Here is an 8,392-nt window from a genome sequence, read left to right on the forward strand (position 1 = left end):
AGTTTGGGGTAAAGAAATTAGGGTGGCTCAAAATGAATTTTAAAAACATTTGAGTGAATATAAAAAATTAATAATTATTATTAAACTCCTTTAAGAGTCATATTTATAATTTATATATTGTGCACATCACAAATGCTCAAAACACTTGAGCTTACTAAAGACAAATCCCACTTATTGTATGCAAAATCTTTAGCTGGTATAAAGATCAAAGTTGATTGATTAGTTTTATGATATCATAACCAAAATTCTCTTTAGCTGGTATTTTCTTGTTACTGGTACTTTCTCCATTCATAATAATCTTCTAAACTTTTAATAAAAAAAATAATCTGTTTCAAGTATATTCTTTTGTATTAAACTGTGGTTAGTATATTTATTAATTACGGATAAATGCAAAATAAAAACTACTTTAAAAAAAAGAATAATTAATTGACAGTTTGATCTTGATTATAAATTTCTGCTCAAAAATATTTATATATGAATATACAGAGAGGAATAAAGAATTTAAAACTAAAATACAGAGTTGCTTAGGCGATTTAAATTTGAATAATAAAGATATTTTAAATAAATTTAATTTTGATATACTTATAGTGTAAAGTAATTTTACACATACATCTAATTATATAATGTCACATCAGTAAAAATAACTACTTTTCACATTGACCGCGTAAATGATTATCTAAAAAATTGATATAATTGCAAGACTGTGTGAAATACTTTATACTGTCAGTACATCAAAATTAAACTCTTCTAAAATAATAATGGTTTATATTTATCTAAAAAATATTTTTAAAAAAATGAATATTCATTCTGTTTTAAAATAACTTTTATTTTTATAATTTTTTGCGTACACTAAAAATTGAATGTATCTAAACTTATTTTGTATCTAAATACATTAAATTTTTAATGTATTAAAATTAAAGAAAAAAGGGTCAAAATTACAGGTATTTTAAAACGGAAAAAATACTATTTTTATTTAACTGATTTAAGTATAGAAAAAATCTCTTGCCTCCATCCTCTAAATTAAGACATAAACTGATGTTATAAATTTATATGAACAAGGTTATGGTTGACTTCATGAGCAATTTGCCTAACATCACATTCACATTCACATTCAAGAGTGTTGATAGTCTCCATCATCAACACCTTCTTCTACTTTCTGAGTTCTGACTCTATATATAAGCCATAAACTTGGCTTCTCCATTCACACAACACCATTTGGTACATTCCATATATACTCTTTTTCCCTTCCAAGAATTTAACTTAATTAAGCTAATAAACGTCACATTAATTAGATAACATATGAATTATCATTTGCTTAATTAAGTTTTGGAGCTGTTGACTCTAAAATAGGGCGTTGCACTACTACTATGCACGCATTTTTTTCTCTTTTTCTGCATGCTAATAATTGCAGTTTGAATTATTTTTTGCAGGCTATTATTGTAATTAGTATTAATAAGCGTGTTGTGTGGGGATTAATATTCAATGAGTCAGCGTACGGCAGAAGTTATAGCAGAAACAAGAAGTGATTCTTCTTCACGTAGACATGGAGGAGGAGATGATAATTTTGTTACTGATCTGCCATATATGCACAGAGTTGGAACTCCTCCTAAGCAGTCACTCTTCCAAGAGATCAAGCATTCTCTCATGGAGACTTTCTTCCCTGACAGGCCCTTTGGCAAGTTCAAGGACCAATCTGGATCTAGAAAGTTCGTTCTCGCTCTCCAATCTCTCTTCCCCTCAAGAAATTCAGAGGCGATTTGGTTGCCGGACTCACCATTGCAAGTCTTTGCATTCCTCAGGTACGTACACGAAGATGATCTCAACTATCATTTTCACGTGAAGTTAATTTTATGCGAGTAGTCACCAGAAAACTAATGTATTTAGGTATACTTGTGTAAATACATAATTTTTTAACATGTAGTCAGTGACCACTTTGTTGTTTATAACAGGACTTTGCATATGCGAAGCTTGCATATTTGGATCCTTGGTATGGATTATGTGAGTATCATGATGATAATTGATAAGTTCTTATTTCTAAGTAATTAATTTCTTCTGCTAATTAATATTACCTTTTTTGCAGACGCAAGTTTTGTGGCACCTCTTGTGTATGCTTTCACGGGAACCTCAAGAGATATTGCGATAGGACCTGTAGCTGTGGTGTCCCTCTTGCTTGGGAGTTTGCTTTCTAGTGAGATTAGTGACACCAAAAGCCATGACTACCTGCGCCTTGCATTCACCGCTACCTTCTTTGCAGGAGTCACTCAATTGGTACTTGGAGTTTGCAGGTACATACACTACTATGCAAAAGCTTCATTATTTTCATTCATTCATATAGGCTTTGCCTAAAGTATTGTGCATTCATGAATGGTTATTGTAGGCTTGGTTTCTTGATAGATTTCCTATCTCATGCTGCCATTGTGGGCTTCATGGCTGGAGCTGCCATTACTATTGCACTGCAACAGCTTAAAGGTCTGCTTGGCATCAAGGACTTCACCACAAAAACTGATATTGTTTCTGTAATGCATTCGGTTTGGAGTAATGTGCACCATGGGGTAAATCTTTTCATCTTGCTTTATATTTATATATGTTTCAGTACATTTAGATGATGAACAAGCTCATAAATAATAATTGTTTTCTTAATTTCTGCTTACAGTGGAATTGGCAGACTATACTCATTGGACTATCGTTCTTAATCTTCCTTCTTATAACCAAGTATATTGTAAGAATCCTAATATTTTCCCTCCCCTCCTCTAATTTACTATGTCAAATACAAAATGATTGTCACTTTGATCAAAGTTATAATAATCATTTTTAAAGAAAAGTATTACATAAATAGCATGTCTAATAGGTCATGGGGACCATAATAAAAATGCACTAGCAGCTAAAAGTTACTTTTTACAAATATTAAAAATATACAACAGTTCTTAGCACATAGTTTATTCCTTTTTACAACTTGAATAACTGTTATATTGTGATAACAGGCTAAAAGAAACAAGAAACTCTTTTGGGTATCTGCAATTTCTCCTATGATCTCTGTTGTAGTGTCTACATTCTTTGTGTACATTACCAGAGCAGACGAAAAAGGCGTATCAATTGTAAGTACCATGATGATAATCTTGATTGAATATACTTCCTCTAAAGTTGAAAACAAAATTTAATCAAAGTATTTATATGATACTTCATTAGGTGAAGCATATCAAGAGTGGTGTGAATCCATCATCAGCTAACGAAATCTTTTTCAGTGGAAAATATCTAGGCGCTGGTGTTAGAGTTGGTATTATATCTGGCATGGTTGCACTTACAGTAAGAAAATTCTGAAGCTGATTCCTCAATCCACATAACATTTTTTATATTTAGCATAAGATGTTTCTAGAGAACGCAATAAAATCTTCTAGGCACTTATGCCGAATTCTTTAAACTACTTCAGGAAGCTGTAGCAATTGGGAGAACATTTGCTACAATGAAAGATTATTCACTGGATGGTAACAAAGAAATGGTGGCAATGGGAACAATGAACATTGTTGGTTCTTTGACATCATGTTATGTGACAACAGGATCTTTTTCTCAATCAGCAGTGAACTTCATGGTTGGTTGTCAAACTGCTGTATCAAACATTGTGATGTCCATTGTTGTGTTACTAACTCTGTTGGTCATCACACCACTGTTTAAGTACACTCCAAATGCAGTTCTTGCTTCTATTATAATAACTACTGTTGTAAACCTGGTGAACATTGAAGCAATGTTTATGCTCTGGAAGATTGACAAATTCGATTTTGTTGCTTGCATGGGAGCATTCTTCGTGTCATCTTCAAGAGTGTTGAGATTGGCCTTCTAATTGTGGTACAACGCAGATACTAATCTATTCAACAGATAACCATTTATGGCTTTCTTGCATCTCATCTCAGTAGTGTTTTAAGCTAATCTCATTTTGTTTATGAAGGTGGCAATTTCATTTGCCAAGATACTTTTACAAGTGACAAGGCCAAGAACTGCAGTTCTTGGTAAGCTTCCGGGGACTACTGTTTATAGGAACATCCAGCAATACCCCAAAGCAGCACAGATTGCTGGCATGCTCATTATCAGGATTGACTCTGCTATCTACTTCTCAAATTCCAACTATATCAAGGAGAGGTAAATTTATACACATTTTTAACTTGATGGGGCTGTATTTTTAAAGATCATTCTTTAATTAGTTATGATCTTATCCATGTTATGCTCTATTATTGTTTGTACCATAATTTAAAATGGTAAAGATTAGTTGCTAATATGATAATCTAAAAAATGTGGACTGTATCAATCAATAATGTGATGATATTAGTTTTTGGGTGGTTTGACTTTAATCAATGTAATTGTGGACTATGAATAAGTCAATTGATTCTTTTTTTGCAGAATATTGAGATGGTTGATTGAAGAAGAATCTCAGGGTGTGTGTGGTTGGGGGAATTATGCAACATTTCCAGGAATTTTAAGATGGGAATATGAAATTTTTGGTTCAAAGTTGAAAAAAACATTTCAAGGTAACTTTTATTCTTTGGAATTGAATTACCACTCATTCAATTCCCATCTCCCCCATGGTTATCTTTCATTCCAATGGAAATGGAATGTAAATAATGAAACAAAAAGACTAAATTACCCTTATTATTTAATACTATATTTCACTTCTTCTTCATTTTTCTCTGGAGAACTAAACCCTAGCAGAGCAGTTTTTTCCCCAAATTTGTGAGCTTCACCAACGCCACCAGCACCGGAGCTGGCACCGGCACCGGCACCGGCACCGCCGTCACTCTAAACAGAAGATTCGTCTCCTTCTCTTCTCCTATTCATGTTCGCACTGTTTTTCTCTATGAATTTTCTTTGAATCTTATATTAAGGTTTGAGTTTTTTTCCAAATCAGTGGAGGCTTCACCAACGCCACCACCATCGGAGCTACACCGGCGCCACCGTTACCCTAAACAGAAGACTGGTTTCCTTCTCTTCTTCAAGTTCATGTTCGCATTGCTTATTTCTGCGAATTCTCTTTGAATCTCTCATTAAGGTTTGGGTTCTTTTTATGCTTTCTACATCATATTACACTAATTTCCTGCAATAGACTGCTAATTTGATTAGCTATTTTTTATTTTGCTTGATTTTGTATACGCTCTTTGTGATTATGTTGCATGCAAACAACATGTTTGATGATTTGCCTTAATAAAGAGTTTAAGCTTTTGACATATTTTTACATGCTTAATTTGGCTTGAATCTGACAAAAACATATTTTTACATGCTTAATCTTGTCTTAATTTGGCTTTTCGTGCTGTGTACTTCATGAGCCATGCTACAATGCACTACTAAGCTTGCATTACTATTGCTCTGCTTCTTTATCCTGTTGTCTTGATGAATTTTACATACTAGTAACAATATAAAGTTGTTTTGGTGGCAATTTAATTTTCAGCTACAGGATCTGTGGAATCTAGTTTTCCAGTTTTAAAATGTATTTTGGTGTGCATGTTCTGGTATATTTGTATGTTCTGGTGATATTTGTTACAGTTTTGTATGATAGTGCAAGTTTGTTTGAAGTTTCTGTTTTTCTGAAATGGGTGTCTCCCATGATTTCTCACTTCACGGGTCAATGCTTTTGTGTCATTGAAATGTCTCCATTTGGTAATAATGTGTCTCTGTCTCTCTATGTTTGTGTGTGTGCATTTTCAAGTAATGTTTGTTTTTCTTACTTTGCTTTTGGTAATTCATTTGATTTGGTTTTAGTTCTTGATTGTCACTGTTAAAAGTGCTTCTGAATTTGAGTGGTTGGTCATTTTTTGAACTCTGTCATTTGTTCAGAGAAACGAGATTGGGTTGGTTAAAGGCAAATACAGTGAATCTACACCAGTGTATCAGCTTCACTGATTCGTAAGTGTTCAGATCTGAACCACAATACATTATTCCTAATATACTTCGAGATTTAATTCCATGATATCAATTTTGATCTGAGGCACCCGCTTTTTCTTTCACTATTTTGTTTTTCCCCCTTTTTTTCACACCTTCGGAAAGTGGAAGCTCTATTTTTTTTAATCTATTTAGCAATGCATATTCTGCGTTATTGGATTTTTAAAAATTGAAACTGGCATTCTACTTGTGTGAAGAATTGAAGTTCAAGTTTTTTTCTTTTTTTCCATTTATTATTTCTCTACTTGAATTATAATTATTTCTTTGAGGTATTGTGTGTGAAAAATCCATGTTTAAGCTTGCAAATGCAGTATTTCTTTCTATTCGCAAATGATGACAAATAGACAGGGACATCAGCACTCGAAGGAGAGTGATGACTTAGTCTAAAATGGGAATCTCTTTGATGCGTTCATATAAAATCTACAATCTGTTATTATATTTTTCGTATTAGCCATTTGTTTCATTTAGGGATTAAGCATTTTGATTTTATATCGCATCCTTTGTAGCTATCAGTGTATCACTCATTTTCTTATGAATATGGTTATGGCAATGTGTGTTTATTTATTTTGTTCCCTAATGTGTTAATTTTCTGCTGATTTTTCATTTGTCAATGAACCTGATGTTAAAATCTATTTTGTTTTTCAACATATGTATGTTATTGTTTTTACTCTATTGAAGAACCCATCGTTTTAACTTTTAAATCAATTTTCAAATTATACTTGGCCTTTGCTTAATGCAGACACCTTACTAGTGGTTTGGCCAATGATGTATTCTATTGCACGTATTATCAGATATATGTATCTGATGAAATCTTAAATTGTCACTACCTCTGAGGCCATCCATCTTGTATAGTTAAATCTTTTTACCGGTCTTTGTTATTTGGAAGGGGGGTTGAATCTATGCCTTCCTTTTGGTTGCTGTTATTACCCTTTTAAAACAAATTTGCAATTCTGATTCTGTTTGAACTCAGCAGCGGAAATTTATGAGACAATTTATTTTTGTCTCATGAATATCAGAAAACAGAACACAGCAGAGAAGAGAAAAGCTAACACCAGCATGTATCCTGGTTCGGTTGCCTTGTGCTATGCAACCTACATCCAGTCTCCTCCACAACTATGGAAGAATTTTACTATAGTTAACAGTATTACATACACCAATAACACAGGATTGACCCAATCCTTTCACACTCAAGTTCTAACCTAACTTGACATTGGGTATGCTAATACCTAACTATACCTCTTAGTGCTAACCCAACTAAGAAAGGGATACCTTACAGGTACAAGATACAAGACACAATCATACCTAAAGAAATCAGAAAACAACTCTAGGCTTTTCTCTTAAGTGTATCTCTCAGACTTTTTCAACTCATGGCTTTTTCTCAAGCTTTCTCACAGTGTCTTTTCTCTCAAGAAATTACAGAAAGATAAGCTTAGAAAAGTACATTACAATCAGTAAAACATGAAGGAGATTGACTTCATCAGCAGCCTCTTTGCTATGTGCAAAACCAGATTCACAAATCTCAGCTTGAGTTCTTCAGTATTGGCCGAATGCTTCTTTGAAAGAAAGCATTATCCAAGTAGAGGAACTTCTTAACAGAACACTATTCTTACACTCTGGTTTTCTCTCCTTGCTTTCTGAATGAACAGCAAGCTTCTTTTATCTCTTTGCATGTGGCTGAGTTCTTCTTCCAAGGTCAACACCTTGAGCCTTGAGCTTCACCAACCCACAAGCTCACTTTTTCTTCTCAAACATCAAAGTAGAACCTTTGCTTCTGACTTTTCCAACTTGACCGAAAGCCATGAAGGAGTAACCGAAATTGTCTTCCAATGGTCAACCAAATCTGAACCATAGAGATGCAACTTGGTCCCCAAGAATCTCTTGTGACCGTGGATTTGTAGTAGTGAAGAACAGAGATCAACTTTACCTTGAATGCCATTTTCGGATAGTGCAGAGAGTTGGAAAGAAGGGATGAAGATCTGATGCATGCAAGATGAGATGGATTACCTTTAACCTAAGCTTGATTTGGATTAGATTTTCTGCTTTAGCTTCTGTGCTTCAAGCTTAGATTTTCTCTTTCTTGCTTCTTTGGTTACTGGCTTATGGAGGAAGCTTTTCTTCTCTTTCTTACTTTTTGTGAAGTTGATTTGACTTGGTCAGAAAGTAGAAGAATGTTGCACTTCAAGAGGGAGAAGACTTCAATCTTACAAAAGAAGCCTTGTGAGATGGATACGGGTTTGGATTGAATTTCCATAAAGCAACCCGGTTGGCCCATCAGATCCTTTGGCTTTGTTTCTTTTGGGCTGAGCTTGATTATTTACCCATCAGCCTTGCTAAATTTTTATTATACCATTGGGCTGCTTAAAAATGAATTTGGCCTGCAATATGAAATAAATAATTAGCAGCATATACTTATTAACACTTAACTCTAATTATTTATTTTGCCCAAAAATAATGTTTGTCATCATTAATT

General features: G+C 33.7%; 1 pseudogene; it reads left to right on the forward strand.

Annotated features, from left to right (window-relative positions):
- Positions 1,483-4,838, forward strand: LOC107616063 (annotated as a pseudogene).

Source organism: Arachis ipaensis, chromosome B09 (assembly GCF_000816755.2).
Source record: "Arachis ipaensis cultivar K30076 chromosome B09, Araip1.1, whole genome shotgun sequence".
Taxonomy (NCBI): Eukaryota; Viridiplantae; Streptophyta; class Magnoliopsida; order Fabales; family Fabaceae; genus Arachis; species Arachis ipaensis.